This window comes from Heterocephalus glaber, unplaced genomic scaffold (genome assembly GCF_053883595.1).
Source record: "Heterocephalus glaber isolate CG9 unplaced genomic scaffold, H.glaber_assembly_v1.0 deba00001461, whole genome shotgun sequence".
In the NCBI taxonomy this organism is placed as follows: Eukaryota; Metazoa; Chordata; class Mammalia; order Rodentia; family Bathyergidae; genus Heterocephalus; species Heterocephalus glaber.
Window position 1 is genome coordinate 35,012,586 of NW_028258308.1, and position 17,072 is coordinate 35,029,657.

The 17,072-nt window shown below is 40.4% G+C and overlaps 1 protein-coding gene across 23 annotated transcripts in view; it reads right to left on the reverse strand.

The window, feature by feature from the left end:
• Pofut3 (protein O-fucosyltransferase 3) overlaps positions 1 to 17,072 on the reverse strand; it is a 431,777-nt gene that overhangs the window by 210,783 nt on the left and 203,922 nt on the right. For 5 of the 23 annotated variants that reach the window (XM_087217276.1, XM_087217273.1, XM_087217272.1 and 2 more), the window contains one exon: positions 28 to 233. The exons of the other annotated variants lie outside the window; for them this stretch is intronic. The gene's annotated coding sequence lies outside the window, so the exon portion shown is untranslated. The remainder of the gene's footprint in view (positions 1 to 27; positions 234 to 17,072) is intronic. 23 annotated transcript variants of the gene reach the window in all.

Below are 17,072 nucleotides of genomic sequence, written 5' to 3' on the forward strand. Positions count from 1 at the left end.
CTACTTACTTTAAGTCAACATTATTACCTTTCATGGTCCTTGGGTAGTTGGCAACAGATAGATGGTCCTCATTTGATGTCTCCTATGTCAGATGGTACCATGGCTATCCAAAACTTGACTGGACTTAGTCAAGGTTGGCAATGGTAGCTCCTCCATGGCTGAGGGTTGATGCTGGGAATCAAGTGGAGGATTTAAACCATACTTGGGATTCCTCTAGCTGGACTTCGTGGCAGCTGTGTTTCAAGAGGTAGAGTAAGAAAAGCAAACATTTCCAGAGTTTCAGGCAAAAGCCACACAGCAGTTTCTAGCCTCAGAAGTGATCATTTCTGATATAACTTGTTGACCAATAGCGAGTCACAGGAGCATCCAGATTCAAGGGGCAGACATACACATAAGGTCATGACTACTGGGAGGCTGGGTTCACTGAAAAGCCATCTTTGAAAACTTGCTACCACAATCTATCTTCTAGCCACTACTGATTGATAAGCCATCTACATGTACAATATACTCACCCCTTCAAAGACCTCCAAGTCTCATCCTGCTGTGGCGTCAGGTTGGGATTTAAAGTCCTGGATCTTATCACCTAAACTAGGTAAAGGTACTGAGGAAAAACAGGTGAAATTCCTCAGGTGCACTTTTTCAATTAGCATCAATCTCTTGTAGTTAACTATTACTGCATAACAAGTCACTCAGTGTTTAGTGGCTTCTATCAACCATTTAAGGTTGTGAAGAATTCAGAAAAGACATAATTGGGTGGCTTGTTGTACAGCATCAGCTAGAGACGCAGTGGCTCGTGGATCACTTCCAAGGTGTCTTCTCTACTTACACAGCTGATGTGTGATTCTCTCTCTCTCTCCCTCTCCCTCTCTCTCTCTCTCTCTCTCTCTCTCTCTCACACACACACACACACACACACACACACAAACACACACACACACACAGAGTAAAGTTATTTCATTATAGCCAGACTTCTTGCTTGGTCACTAGCTTTCCCCAAAGGTGTTTCTAGAAGTCCTAGATCATCACTTCTTCCATATTATGTTATTGAAAGATTAGCCCAGAGACAAGAGGAAGGGACAGATTCATTTCATAGGGAAAAGGATGCATGAGGAAAGGGACTGATGTTGGCCATCCTGGAGATGAGCTACTAAGAATTCCTTATTGCCTACCAAAAATGTGGAATTCTCCTAAGAAAACATTTCTTGTCTTCCAACTCTAGTCTAAAGGTCACTTCCCTCAAGGCAGCTTTTGTTGACTCCCCTAGAATGCTTAGGTGCCATGAGTGTTCATGTAATAAGCACACATATCATAGCAACTGCTACTCCCTTTACAAAGATTACTTAACTGCATGTCTTTTTTATTCATTGCTGCTGCCAGCATTTATTTTACTCACAGCTGCATCCCTGATACCCATCGTGGTACACTGCACACAGTGTACCTCAATAAATATTTAATGGCGTATAAATGGAAGCTGCTTGTGTCTACAGCCAACCTTGCTGGAGCTGGGCTTTGGTTTCAAAGTCAGGGCTGAATCCTTGATCTTTGTAGCCCTCTTTTATTCCACTCCCCTTTAAGTTTTTCCCAAAAATAGAAGAGCAACTATTTTATATTAATAACATTGTCAGGACTTGTCCTCAACTGACTTATTTCTGGTTTAGCTCCTGTAGGCTGGAGGAGTGATTATCATGCACAGGATAGACAAGGAGAGGGGACCCAAGTTGCTCTTGAAAATGAATCTGCCATGATGCACCAGCCAGAAGCTTAATAGGGAGCATGATCTTCAATTTGCTGAGTGTAGCTCTACAAGGAGCCAGAGTGGGGCTTGTGACATGCCATTTCTCAGAGGATTTCAGCTGCTGCTACTGCTAAAAAGGAGGATTGATGGCTCTGATAAGAGATCTGAACACCATCTTCTTATAAAACAGAAGAGCTAGCGCTGTCGGGCTAATTGGCATTGCACGCATGTGTATGTGCATGCCACACATAATAATGCATATGGATTGTCCACATAGTATAAAAGAGTACATTTAGGATAAAGCAAAAGCCAGTAGAACAAAGGCAACAGGCAGTGTAATCCACTTAATGGGTCAAGGAGCTCAGTGCTGAACCACAAATGCATCATTTGATAATGGTAATGAAAAAGACAGCAATCTATATCTACAAATAGCATTAAGGTAGATTTGGTTTGGAGGCTAAACTAAGTTGATGTGAAATTTACGTGCCTGGCTGTCTCTCCTTTATGCTTGGTGAGGTGGAATGTGTTCAGTTCCTTCTTTTTTTGCCTTTGGAGAGATCTGTGAATTAGGTCTTGTTTCCAAGGTGGGTTTTCTTAATATGCGGGACTTTTTGAAATGACAATTGTTTGCCACCTAAACTTTTTGCTGAGGATGCCAGTTTTCTAAGTGGGTGACAGCACTTACTGGACCTTTGAGATATTTCATTTCCCTGCCCAATCTCTGTGGCTCTCCTGTTTGCAGAAGTTGCAGGTGGCTTGCACTATAATTTGCAGCAGGGTGTGTGTGAATTGTGACTAAGCAGCTAGCCTAGAAAATGGCTGAAATGTGTGGTGATGATTTGAACACTGCACTGTCTGAAGATCACATTACAATAGTCCTGGGCACAATGCCATTGGGGAGGTGCTTCATTTTCAACCTGAGGTCTCATACATCCTCAACAGTAATGACAGCACATTGTATTGCAAACATACAGGGTACATTAAGCCTTCTTATTCTTATGATGCCTCAGTCAATATCAGGTAGCACTTGCAAAGGGTAATGAAGTCTTCTTTCCACTTATCAGTGTTCTTACAATTATGTGCTAACTGACTTTCACTTTATGCTGCACCTGCAGAAAGGGGAACCTGATATATGGTACAGCACAAGCATATGTGAGTCAGATCCTTAGAGGAAGAAGCAATGAGCTTGTCCCTTCTGCATGTCATGGGAAGTTCCACTGTAGACTTATTCTGAACTCAAGAAGATATTACTTCAGACCAAATCAGAATTTCGGAGAGAGATGTGGGGAAATATTTTTCTTATCACCTGAAAATTTAACCTACTTTGTGAAAAATCTTGTAATAAGTTGTCATTTTATTGACTTATTCCACAAATCTAACCATTCCTCCTTACTCAACTCTTACCCTCACCCACTTTCAAATAACTCAAAGAGCCACTGCCTCATCTTCATACCCAGAGTTATGCTCTGTCTCAGACATTCATTGCTTCTAAACTGCAAAAAGCCAGTTAAATGGACACACTTCCTCTACTGTTTTTCTTCTGACTCTCCCTCAACAAGATTTCCAGAGTGAATATCTTCAAAATATTCTAAAATATGCTTTCAAACACTTCAGTGGCTTTTTTGCTACCTGCACGTACAAAGTCTACTCTCTTTCAAGGTGAAAAGTTAGACTGTACCACACCAGAAGGCCCAGCTCCTTTTTTAACTCTGAACTATGACCAACTACCCATACTTTTCACTCTCTTGGTCCTCTTGACTCAGGGTCTTGTATCTAAAAATCTCATCCTTTTTTTTCCTCCTAAATTTTTCATCCAAGATCAAGAATCACCCCATCAGAGTAGCAATCTATTCCCAGACAGAATTCTTCTGTTCTGCCTCCATCTTTGCTCTAGCATTCTATTCAAACCTCTGTCACTTACCAATTATTATTTGTCCTATGATCATTTACCATGAAGAGCCTGTCTTCTCCATCTTATTATGAGTACTTCAGTGCTTTCAAAGTTAGTTATTGTTATTGTTTATACGAAGAATGTCCTCCAAGGTACCCATGCACTCATAGGTGGGGCTTTTGGAAGGCAACTGAATCATGGAGATAATACAGCTGACTTGCTGTAGAGCTGAGGTCTGGTTGGAGTAGGTGAATCAGTGGGAATGTGACCTGAAAAGTCATAGCAAGCAGTTTTCCTCCACCAGGCCCCTCCACCCTTCCATTTCTGTGTTTAAGCCTGCTAACCGTGGGCTGAAGGACCAAGCTTCTGAAACTGTGAGCAAAAATAAACCTCTCCTCCCTTATATTGAGGGTGTCAGGCATTTTATTCCTGTAATGACAAAAGTGACCAAGATAGTTATCACCAATATAATATTTGGGTAGTTCTTTTAAATTTCTCACCTCATTAAGTCATGAATATGGAATTCTTTTATTTTTATCCCAGTAACTACTTTCAACTGGGCTGTGTGGGTTCCTTCTTTTCCCCTGAGCAGTAGCTCCATTAATAACATCACAGCAGAGTTAATCAATTTGTAATACCTGTTAGATACCAGAAAGTCTCATGACTTATTTCTTTGTCTTGTAATATTATATTTCTCAATGATGGGGGAAGAAAATGGATAATAGAGGCAAAATCTCTTCACATGGATTTCTATTACTAAAACAAAATACAAGAAGCTGAGTACTCTATCAAGGAAAAAGGTTTATTTAGCTCACAGGTTTGGAGGATGAAAGTGAAAGATCAGATAGCCTCATCAATGGGGCCTCTGGTGATGGCCCTCTGGGTGCATAGTGCAATAGGTAATGGCATCATGACAGAAGCATGTGTGAGAAAAAGATCACATGCTGATATAAAAAGCTAGGGAGCAGGGAGAAACTGTCTTGCTCTTTATATGAATAACTTCCTTTCAAAGGCACAAACCAGTGTCTCAAAAGAGCTACATTAACGCATTATGAAGGCAGAACCTCCAATGACCTAATTACCTCTCCCTAGGCTCCATCTCTTAAAGGACCAAGGTTCAGTACCACCACTGAGGACCAAGTGTCCAGGATATAAACCTTTGGTGGACACACTACATCCAAAGCATAACAGACTTCCCTGGACTTACTCTGGTTCGACCTAGTTTCATCAAATTCTGGTGGCTGCCAGTAAATAATGTGAATGGTATTTGAGGGAAACACAGTTGGCTTTAACCCAAAACCACCTATAACTGAAGACCTCTCCCTGAAGGGTTCCACCATCTGTACACACCACAACTGTATCTCCAGGTCAAGCGGTGTTTTGTTTGCTGCAGTAGCTCACTAGCCAGAAACAGAGCTACTGTTTCTCAGGCAAACCTGGTCCTCTTCATGTGGAGCCACTAGGACTGATGAAGTCCTCTTTTTACTTTTTGAGTGCAGTGTCTGAAGAACTGCAATGAAATACAAGGTGTCCATCTTCCCCCCAAAACATGTTATACTACTGTTATGGAATAGATATAAAATACCCAAAAAGTCTCAAATGTTCATAGGTAAGGTGTCTGAAAGGTAATTGGATCATGGAGGAGCTATACTCATCAGTGAAATAATCCACTGATGATTGCATAGTTGATGTACTATGAGGTGGTTCCTGCCTGAAAGACATGGGTCACTCAGGGCATGGCCTGCAAAGATATATTCTTGTCCCCATTTCTCCCTTTCCCTCTGCTCTCTGATTGCCATTAGTTGAGCAGTTTTTCTCCACCATGCCATTTCTCCCTTGGAGCTGGCTAACCATAGACTGAACTCACTAAAATTATGAATCCAAATAAATGTCTCTTCCTTTAAGATGTAGGTGTTGGATATTTTGACCCAGAAATAGGAAAGTAACTAATACAACCATAATCTATTTAAAGCCTGCTGGTGTGGCCTATGCCAGTGGGTCTCTTATCCACATAAATCTCTAGATCTGAATTCTTTGGGAATATGTCTTCAAGCCTCAGAGAACATGTGAGAGTATAAGACTGAAAAGGATAAATGTAAACACCGCCTTAGAATTCCAGTGTTCTCATCAATATCCTTCAATCTTCATTACTCAGGAGTATCTTTCTGGTTCTGGGAGGCTGACAGCTTAGCACACTCAGTCAAGGGTATGATACTGACCTCCAAATCCTGAAGTAACCTCCAGTCTGTAACCTCCATAAGGACTTCTCTTAGAAGCCCTTTCACTTGGCTTGAGGAATGGGAAGCAATAGCTCCTCCCCCGGAACCCAGCAGTACTCACTTAGCCAAGACTCCCTGACCTTTCTGTCCTCCTCTCCTGAAAGGTGGGTGGCACTGGAAATAGGGCCAGAATTGCCCTGGCTCCCCCGATTGACCACAGGGAAGGAGTGCTGGGTGTATTTGCTAAAGAGCTGCTTTAGAAAATTGAGAAGTAGAGAATTTTAGTTCAGCTTTGGGCTCTGCCTTCAACCCTGAGGCAAGGAAAAACCCTCTTTCACACTCAGTTAAATGCCTTATATTGTAGGCATGCAGACTTCTCTTGGCCTCATCACTGTTTTCATAATGTTTTTCTAAGTCTGTGTCTCTCTACAGACACCGGAAACTCTTTAAAGGAATATATCTTCTTCATTTTCTATCTCCATTTCTTAACACAGTGCTGAGCATTTTGTGTGCAGGCAATCAATGTCTGATACATGATTTCCAAATCCCCAACAAAGCTAAAAGTCCCAGGATCATGAGATGCCAAGCTCCTCATTTTTCAGAAGAAGAAACTCAGGTCCAGGAAGGTGAGGTCATTTATCCAAGGGCACACAGCTAGTTGGGATTCCATTTCTCATACAAATTCATACACTTAATGGTGCAGCAGGAACAGACGTGAGCCAAGCATATTTGATGACTGGCCTTTGGAGAGAAGAAAGTGGGTAATGGAAAACACTGTACAAATTCCAAAAGTTAATTTTTGCAGTTGAAGCACATTTTTCATTCCCAACCTGGTAGGGTTTGCCAGTGTGTGCCGTGACTAATGTTGGCCCAGGCTAGACTTCTTGTTTTCAGGGCAGCATGACAGATTTGTTGGTATAATTTGGCTTTAATTCATTTCAGGCCAATCCTGGAAACCAGAGGCTCTGTCATGTCTCATTGCAACATTAATTTCATTTTTCTGCCTTCATTCCTTCTATTAATAAGCAGAGCCTACTCAATAGAACAATCTTAACTGCCTGCTGAGGGTAACAGCCAGAAGTATAAACAACTCCTCTCATTCAGTCTTTTATTCTTTTCCGAGAAAAATAGCATTTTTGTTCTCTTATCTCTTGAGTGGATCCAAGACTGATAAACTCATCCCACACAGCTTTCATGTTTCTTGAAGCAGAGCTTCCAAGGCAGATAGGCCAAGGAGGGGTGATTCCTATTGTGCCATCTGATGAACTCCGATGACTCGGGCTTAATAAAATATTTACTCTGGGCCACAGTCATGCCCACATTTAACTCCACCTATTTAGAGCAGACAGCATTGTAACTGAGATATTATCTTGGAAGATTTTTCTTTCTTCTGTTTTATCTGCAGCTCATTTATTCAGAACTCCCAAAATGAGGATGAAAAATAAGAGAAATAGAAAGTTGAAGTCTTTCGGACACTCAGAATCTGCCACATGTGACTGGTTCCATAGGGGCACTCTGGATAACACTAAATAGAGAATGGTTTTCTGAAATAGATCTTTCAGAAGGAACGTTTCATGAGTCAAAAGACTCTTGTCATGGATACCTCTCTGTATTATTCACATTTATCTGTTGTGTAAGACCCCATCTAAAAATCTACCTCCACTTAAAAACTGCCTTTGGTACAGAAATAGAAGCCACAACCCTTTATTCCTTCATGAGTCTTGTGCCCAACCACAAACCAATTGTCATGGCCATGGAAACTTAGAATACTGACAGGAAAGTCTGTACTGTGTGCCCACATTCATTCTTGTGAAGGAGAAAGGAATATGCAGTACCATGAATGGCAGAGACATGGAGAGCAGGGAGGGTGTACTCCATGAGGAAAGGAAGGTATAAGACATCTATCCATCAATAAAGACCCTAACATTATGGTTTGAATTGAGAAGTGCCCTCTCTGTGCACTTCAAACCCTCATAGGCAGCACTTTTGAAAGGTAATTCAATCATAGGAGTTCCATACTCACCAGTGGATTTATCCATTAATGAATTCAATAGCTTAATATGCTATTAGGAGGTTAGGCCTTGTCAGGAGATAGGGTTCACTAAGAAGTGTGACCTAGAAGGGTATACATCCCTCCCTGGCTCCTCCATTCTCTCTTTCTGCTTCCTGACAACTGTGATGTGAGCAGCTTTCCTCTGCCCAGGCCCTTCTACCATGTTGTTTATGCTTTGGAGCCAGCATACTGTGGACTAAAATATGTGAGCCAAGATAAACCTCTGCTCCTTTAAGTTGTGGGTGTTGAGTAGTTTGTCCCAGAGATAAGAAAGTAACTAAGACAGACTAAGTGGAGTTGTTGCTCTAACTGTACTTCACCATGTGGTTTAAAAGGCCTTGGAACTTGTATGCAGGAGAAGGTTGGAAAGGTTTAAAGATGTTGGCTAAACCTTATCAAAAAGAGGAAAGAAAAATCTCAAATCCATCCAATTAAGAATGAAAAAGGTGAAGACACAACAGATCCAACAGAAATTCAGAGGATCATCAACACCTACTTCGAAGACCTGTACTCTAATAAAATGGAAAATACAAAAGAAACACACAGGTTCCAAGACACATACGAATTGACAAAGTTAAATGAAGATGAAATAGAAATTCTGAACACCCCAATTACAATAAATGAAATTGAAAACATAATAAAAAATTTACCAAGAAAGAAAATCCCAGGTCCTGATGGCTTCACTGCTGAATTCTACAAGATATTTAAAGAAGAACTATCACCATTACTCTTTAAACTCATCAAGGAAATTGAACAGGAAGCAATACTCCCAAATTCATTCCTGGAAGCAAGCATCACCTTGATCCCCAAAGCAGAGAAAGACCCAACTGAAAAAGAGAACTATAGGCCAATCTCACTAATGAACATAGATGCATAAATCCTTAATAAGATAATGGCAAACAGAATGGAGAAGATCATCAAGAAGATCATACACCCTGACCAAGTTGGATCTATCCCAGGGATGCAGGGATGGTTCAACATAAGTAAATCAATAAATGTAATACACTATATTAACAGAGCCAAGGACAAAAAACATATGATCATCTCAATAGATGCAGAAAAAGCATTCAACAAAATCCAACACCCATTCATGATAAAAACCCTACAGAAATTAGGAATAGAAGATCCTTATCTCAACCTCATTAAGGCTATCTATGAAAAACCAACAGCCAACATCATACTAAATGATGAAAAACTGGAAACTTTCACACTAAAATCAGGAACATGACAAGGATGCCCACTATCACCACTCCTGTTCAATATAGTTTTGGAAGCAATAGCACAGCAATTGGACAAGAGAAAGAAATAAAAGGAATAAAGATAGGAAAGGAAAAAGTTAAACTGTCATTATTTGCTGACAATATGATACTTTACATAGAAGACCCAAAAAACTCTGCCAAGAGACTTCTAGACTTAATTGACAGATTCAGTACAGTAGCTGGATACAAGGTCAACACTCAGAAAACAATAGCCTTCTTATACACAAATAACAGACTCACTGAGAGAGAAATTAGAGAAATAATTCCTTTTACAATAGCATCCAAAAAAATAAAATATCTAGGAATCAATCTAACAAAGGAAGCAAAAGACCTCTATAAAGAAAATTATAGCACTCTGAAAAAAGAGATGGAAGAGGATATAAGAAAATGGAAAGACATCCCTTGTTACTAGGTAGGAAGAACCAATATAGTGAAAATGGCCATACTTCCAAAACTGCTATATAGATTTAATGCAATGCCAATTGAAATTCAAACAATATATTTCACAGAACTAGAGAAAACAATCCAAAAATTCATTTGGAACCAGAAGAGACCTAGAATAGCTAAAGCAATTCTAGGCAACAGAGACATGGCTGGGGGTATCACAATCCCCAACTTGAAACTGTACTACAAAGCTACTGTGATAAAAACAGCATGGTACTGGCAAAGAAACAGACCCAAGGATCAGTGGAATAGATTAGAAGATGCAGAAACAACTCTAGACATACTCAGCCACCTCATTTTTGACAAAAAAGTCAACCACCCTCATTGGAGGAACGATAGCCTATTTAATAAATGGTGTTGGAAAACCTGGATTTCAACCTGCCAAAGATTAAAACTAGACCCATACCTATCACCATGCACTAAACTAAGATCGAAGTGGATTAAAGATCTAAATATTAAGACAGAAACACTAAACTTGCTGGAAGATAAGTTAGGTAGAACTCTTGAAGACATTGGCATAGGAAAAGACTTTATGAACAAAACCCCAGTAGCATGGGAACTAGCACAGAGAATCAACAATTGGGATCTCATCTTATTAAAAAGCTTATACGCTGAAAGAGAAACCACCAACAGAGCTAAGAGACAACATACAATGTGGGAAAAAAAATTTTTAGCAGCTGTACCTCAGACAAAGGACTACTATCTAGAATATATAAAGAACTGAAAAAAAAATCAGACCTCACTCAAATTCAAAGACCCAATTTAAAAATGGGCATCTGAAATGAACAGACATTTCTCAAAGAAATACAAATAGCAGATAAACATATGTAAAAATGTTCAACATCTCTGGTCATTCTAGAGATGCAGATGAAAACAACACTGAGATTCCACCTCACCCCAGAAAGAATGGCTACTATCAATAAATCAACCAGTAACAAATGCTGGCGGGGGTGTGGGAAGAAAGGAATACTTCTCCATTGCTGGTGGGAGTGCAGACTGGTGCAACCACTGTGGAAATCAGTATGGAGATACCTCAAAGAACTAGTACTAGAGGTCTCATTTTACCCAGCTATTCCCCTGCTGGGTATCTTCCCAAAAGAATTAAAAAGATCATACCACAGCGATATATGTGCATCCATGTTTATAGTGGCACAGTTTGTAATAGCTAAAGCTTGGAAACAGCCCAAGTGCCCATCAACTGGAAACTGGATAAAGAAGATGGGTTTTTTTTTAATAAAATGGAGTACTACTCAGCCATAAAGAACGAGACACTAGAGACATTTATAGCTAAATGGATCCATATTGAGGCCATACTCTTAAGTGAAATAAATAGGACACACATGTGTAAATACTGAATAGTTTCTCCAGTGTGAGAAACTGAAAGTGTAAATATAGTTAAAAGGATTACAACAAATAATTGATAATTTGAAATAGGAAGAAAAGTTCCAAAGGGTAGGTGAAGAGGGAAGGGAAGGGGAAAGGTAAGAAGGGAAAAGAAAAATTATGAGAAAAGGAAAAAATGGAAACAAAGTCTATGTAAATAGGGAAGGGTGGAGGGGGGGAAGGGCACACAGGTTATGGGGAAAAATTAAGAACCAAGATACATCATGTACAGGTACAAGCACCCCATGATAAATATAAACATGTTGTATACCTAAAATGTACCAATAAAAGAATTTATGCAAAAAAATAAATAAAGATGTTAGCTAGAGAAACTCTAGAATGCTATAAGTCAAGCCTGATGGAATATTCTGATTAGAGCTTAGAGGATAGAATGCTGAAAGAAATGCCCACAGTAAAGACCAGGCCCAGGAGGTTCCAGTTGTGAATAAGAACTTCATTGGCAGTTGGGCTAGAGGCAATGTGAGTTACACTTTGGCAGAAAATTTGTCTATATTTTGCCCATGTCCTGAAACTTTGCCATATCATGAGACTTTGGATCAATTAATCTTGTAGAGGAAATTTCAAGACAGCCCAGTATTCTGGCTGTGGTAAGAATACTATAGGCAGTTTTTAGCCAGATCTTGAAAATCAAGAGCAGAAAGCCTATCTAAAAAGTTTTCAATTTTGCCAAAAAGGGAGCACCTGAAAAGTTGTTTCTTTGAAGCATGAGGTTGCTTTAAAAAAAAGAAAAAATTACCATTAACAAGAAGGCAAGTACTTAACATTAGGACAGTAGAAGAGTTGAGAAGGGCTGCCTAGGGAATTAGTTCCTTCAGATTTGATTCATGGTGCTCAGCCATCCAGACACTCAGAGGCCTCTGCAGCAATAATCCAAAAGGGCCAGGCTATTGCTTAACCTGTTGGCAGACCTTGACATCATCCATGAGTGCTGGTTTTATTGGCATGCAGAATGCAAGAATTATGAGGTCAGGGAGACTTCCATCCAGATTTCAGAAGAAAGTCTGGGAGGCTAGGCAGTGTGCCCCTAAGAAAGCAGAGCAAGTTTTGAGAATGAAGCCAAAAGTGCAATGGAAGCTCCAGAAAGTTGGAAAAGCCAGGAACATGAAGTATGTGGTGAGGAGTGCTGCAGCCAGTGAATGAAGCTACCCTGCATGAGGCCATGAGGGCAAATGGCAATGCTATAGGGGTAGGGCTGCCAAGCCATTTGGAGTTAGCAACTTGCCACAACTTGCCCTGAGTACTGGACATGGAACCACAGGATTTAATGTTTGCCCTGCTAGCTTTCATTCTGTTTTGGCCTAATTTTTTTCTACCCTCTTATTCTTCCCTTTCGGAATGGGACTGTTTACCCTGTGCCATTGTGTTTCAGTACTATTTAATTTTCTGTTTGGTTTTTAGAGTGGTTTAGCTAAGAGTTTACCTTGAGTCTCAGAAGATACTTTGGACTTGGACTTTTCAGCAACATTAAAACTGTTGGGACCTTAGCAATTCTTAGATATGAACTCAATGTACTTTGCATAAAGAGATGATATGAGTCTTTCAGGTGGCAGTGGTGGAATGCTATGGTTTGTATCAAGAATGCCCCCCACAAAGCCTCATGTACTCACAGGCGGGGGGTGTAGAAGGTGACTGGATTTTGAAGGGTGCCATACTCGTTAATGGATTCATCCACTAATGAGTTCAGTAGCTGAATGTGTTGTTAAGAGGTAGGGCCTGATTGAAAGAGGCTAACACTGATGTGACCAGGGAAAGGTATATCTCTCACTACCTTCCTCTTTTTTCTCTCTACTTCCTGGTCACCATGACCTAAGCAGCGCTCTTTCACCCAGGGCCTTCTACCATGCCATTTGTGCCTTGCAGCCAACCATGGACTGAAAACATGAGCCAAAATCAACCTCTCCTCCTTTAAGCTCTAGGTGTCAGGTATTTTTTCCCCAGCAATGAGAAAGTAAATAAGACAGCTATAGATTTGTTTATTTATATTTCAAAATTCATTCATTCACATATTGCCTAATTTAGTTTGACATTTAACTTATTTATGTAATGCCTAGTGAATCTATTGGACACAATATTAAAATACACTTTTCCAAAGACCATGAAACTGTATCTAATAACTAGGAACTGCACACAGCAACTGTACTACATGTCAAATTTCTACACCAAGTACCTTATTTTTCCATCTCAAGAAGCCACATGAAAAATTTTTAGAAATAAACAATGTTTCAGAATGGAAAAGATGGGAAAGTCATATGGCTACTGATCAATCATACTTTTCTGTGGGAAAATATTGAAATATTCTAGGACATTTAGAGAGTCTAAAAGTAAATTATTTTCATGCACAACTTTGAGAAAGTAAAGCAACAGCATAATTTCCTGAAACAAAATCTCATTCTCACAAGGCCTATCTTTATGTAGGAGCTGGAAAGGTAGGAATTTCTTTTTCCTTAATACTACTTTTTATTCTTATTATAATACTGTTCCTGTAACCATTATTTCTGCAACACAATTACTCAATATTGCAAAGGGAAAATTAGGTTGATTTTCCCATTCATTATATGATGTGACTTGGAGTCCCCGTTGCTATGAGCAATGCCATGGGAAAAGAGGCAGCTACCCTTATTTCCATTCCACTCTTAAGTAAATGTGGGCACCAAAGAATTATCAGTACTTATAATGAGGTGTTCTTGCAAGATGTAGTATGTTTCTGGGATTCTATCAATACAACACTAGGGCTTCAGTTTTCTTATAAATGGGTCTTTCATCTTCAAAGATCACTTTAGTTGTTTTCCACTCAAAGATTTACTTCAGCAAATACGTAACATAGGGAGGAATAAAAGAATGATAATCTTTTTTGCTTCCAATTCACCTCAGCCACAAACAATACTAAAAGGAAGAGATGACAATATTCTGTTGTTACAGTGCTACATGGAGGAGGACCATACTCTAAGCAGTCAGGAGGAGAATGGAAAAAAACTAGAATTTCTTAAATGTTTCCTTCATTCTAAACACTATTCAGATATGGAGGTGACAACATTGAATAGATGAAACAATGAAAGATTTCTATCCCACATATAATAGATAATGTGAAATTGGAAGAAAAGGTGGAAAGGGGAAGGGGAAGGGGGGAGGGGAAAGGAAAAATATGAGAAAAGGAAAACATGGAAACATCTTTGTAAATAGGGAAGAGTGGAGGAGTTGAAGGGAGGGCAGGGAAATAGGGGAAAAAATAAGAACCAGGTATATCATGTAAAGGTACAAGATCCTAGTGATGAATGTCATTGTATTGTATACCTAAAATGTACGAATAAACCTAAGGAATTTTAAAAAAAGAAGAAATCACAAGCCAGTAGGGAAAGTTCATGTGCACGTTAACTAGAAAAATGTTTTATGCATCTGTCTTTTGAGTTCTTAAATTTCAATGAAATTCAAATTCTAAGAGTCAAATTCTGGCTCTCCAACAAATAAGCTGTGTGGTATGGCACCAATTACTCAACATCCCTGTGTTACTGTGATGTACTTGTCATGGTGACTGGAGTGTAAGTATAATAGTAGTTAATGTTACTTTTGTTACCTGTCTCTCTCCTTTCCTTAAAAACTTCTGCTTCAGTTGTACTGGGGGCTAATAAACCTTGTTTTGCCAGCTTATAAACAGGGAGTCCCTAAATGACTACCATGTCTATAGGCGAAGCAGAGAAGGAGTTGACCCAGAGTTCTACAAAATGGAGTTAAAGATTTGTTCTATTTTTAGTCACCTATTGGGCACTTGTAAGGCCAAGAAAAGAGTTGTGGTTTTTAGCAAAAACTATTTCTAAGTCCCTGACTATATGAGAAGAAAACACAAATGCTGCTTTTTAATGAGTAACAGGTTAAGAGCCCAGGAGTTTGTTTGTTCTTTGTCCCTGTGGTAGTCTCTGACTATATTATGATTATTTCAAGCAGACAGCTTACCTTGTGAGCTTTAATGGATAAATTTATCAAGGGATAAAGGTCTGGTATATACAAGTATTGTAGTTGACTTAAGAAAAGTAAGAATGTGGTCCCCGTAAGATGGTGCACAGAATGGGTGGTGTCTAAGCAGTGAGCTAAATGAAGCAATGGAGGAGGCGCACATTTATTATCTAAACAATTTTTTTCATGTTAAGAAAAAGTACAACTTGAATTGTTTGCTCTCATCTTAGTGTGTGCCCTACATCATTAATATTGTTTTTTAAACTCATGAGCAATGGGGAAGAAAAGGGCCTTAACCATTTCTCAGACTGATAGGCTAAAAATCACAAATATTTTCACTGCCATTCACTCCCCCCACCCTTCATTTTCCAGCTCTTCCTTTCCCAGAGTTAGGAGATGCCGCTTCCACATTCCATCCTCAGGCACACACCTTTTCTGCTTCACTTTCTGATGTCAGCTTGTGAAGACGCCAACCTCAGCAACCTGTCAATCGGGAGAATTTTTGGCAGAGTCACATCTTTACAAAGGGTCCATGAGAGAGATGAGCTATTTTCTATTTAAGTGAACAGCAAAATCCTGCACTGAAGGCCAGCTGCAGCACCAGACTCAACCAAGGCAATCACCACCCTTCACAGAGGTCTGCCTCTAGGTGCATGACCAGGGGTCAGCCAGAAGCATACAGAAAGTGAGCCAGGGACCCAGGCAGGAGGAGCAGGCAAGACCCATGCAGGAGGTTCATGCAGTGTTTGAGATACAGGAGGAAGATCAGGGGCAGAGAGAAGACCCAAACAGGAGTGGAAAGAGAAAATGAAAACAACTCAGGGCCAGTGGGAGAGGGAGTGCTGGACCACGTAGGGAATTGAAGGCTGTGGTAGAATCTTCAGGTGAACATGACAAACACAATCCCTTCCTTTTTAAAGAAACAGTCTGCAGAGTCACGCGGAACACATGCCTAATCAGCCCGCTGCAGACAGGCAGGTCTGCCCACACCCTACCGAGGTCCTGAGTCCCCCAGAAGACACCAAATCAACCTGCTACAGACAGGCAGCCAGTCACCTGATTCCACACTACAAAGATGCAGAGGACACCAGAACACCAGACCGAGGTACTGAGTCTCACTGTTCCCGGCCCAGAGGTAGGGGCTTCTGAGCCATTGTCCCACTGCTCCTGGTCCAGAAGAAGGGGCTTCCCTGTCACCATCCCTCCCGCTGCTCCCAGACCAGAGGAAAGGGCTTTTGGGCCACCTTCTGTCCCACTGCTCCTGGCCCAGAGGAAGGGGCTTCCGGGCCACCATCCCTCTGGCTGCGCCCAGCCCACAGGAAAGGGCTTTTGGGTCACCATCCCTACTGCTGCTCCCGGCCTCTGACCCACCTCACCCAGCTCAGAGGAGGTAATCCCTGCAGGCGCTAACAGACCCCCGCCCCAGTCGAAATGAAAAAAAACACGTAAATAACTCTCAAAACCAGACTTCCAGATCACCTACAGCAACCCAAAAGGGAAATGAGATGGAACACTCTGATACTCAACCACCTGGACCCACTGAACTGGCAACAAAAGGGGATCTGGAAAAAACGAAATCAGAAATAATTTCTCAGATAACAGGAGAAATTGTGCCCTTAGTGCAAGACATGATTAATAAATCTAGAGAGGAGCTGAGGAACATGATGGAATCCCAACATAAGAAACAAATGGAATCCATAAAACAGATGCAAATAGATTTCCAGGACATGAAAAACTCCATTGAAAGTCTACACAGCAGAATGAGCCAGTGTGAGGACAGAATTTCAGATTTTAGAAGATAAGATTGCAATTAGGGACCAGGAAAAGAAAAATTGCTTCCAAATTATAAGGGAACATGAGAAATCAATCCAGCAGATGCTAGATGATACAAAAAAGAATAACATAAGACTGATTGGGCTCAATGAAGAAACAGGAGAGAGTGGAGATGACATAAAAAAATCTCTTCACAAAAATAATGGCAGAAAACTTCCCAAGCAGGGGAAAAGAGCTTGACATACAGATAAGTGAAGCATATAGGACTCCAAATACCCTTGATCAAAAAAAATCTACACATAGGCATATAATTGTTAAGATTCCAGGAACACAACAGAAGAACAAA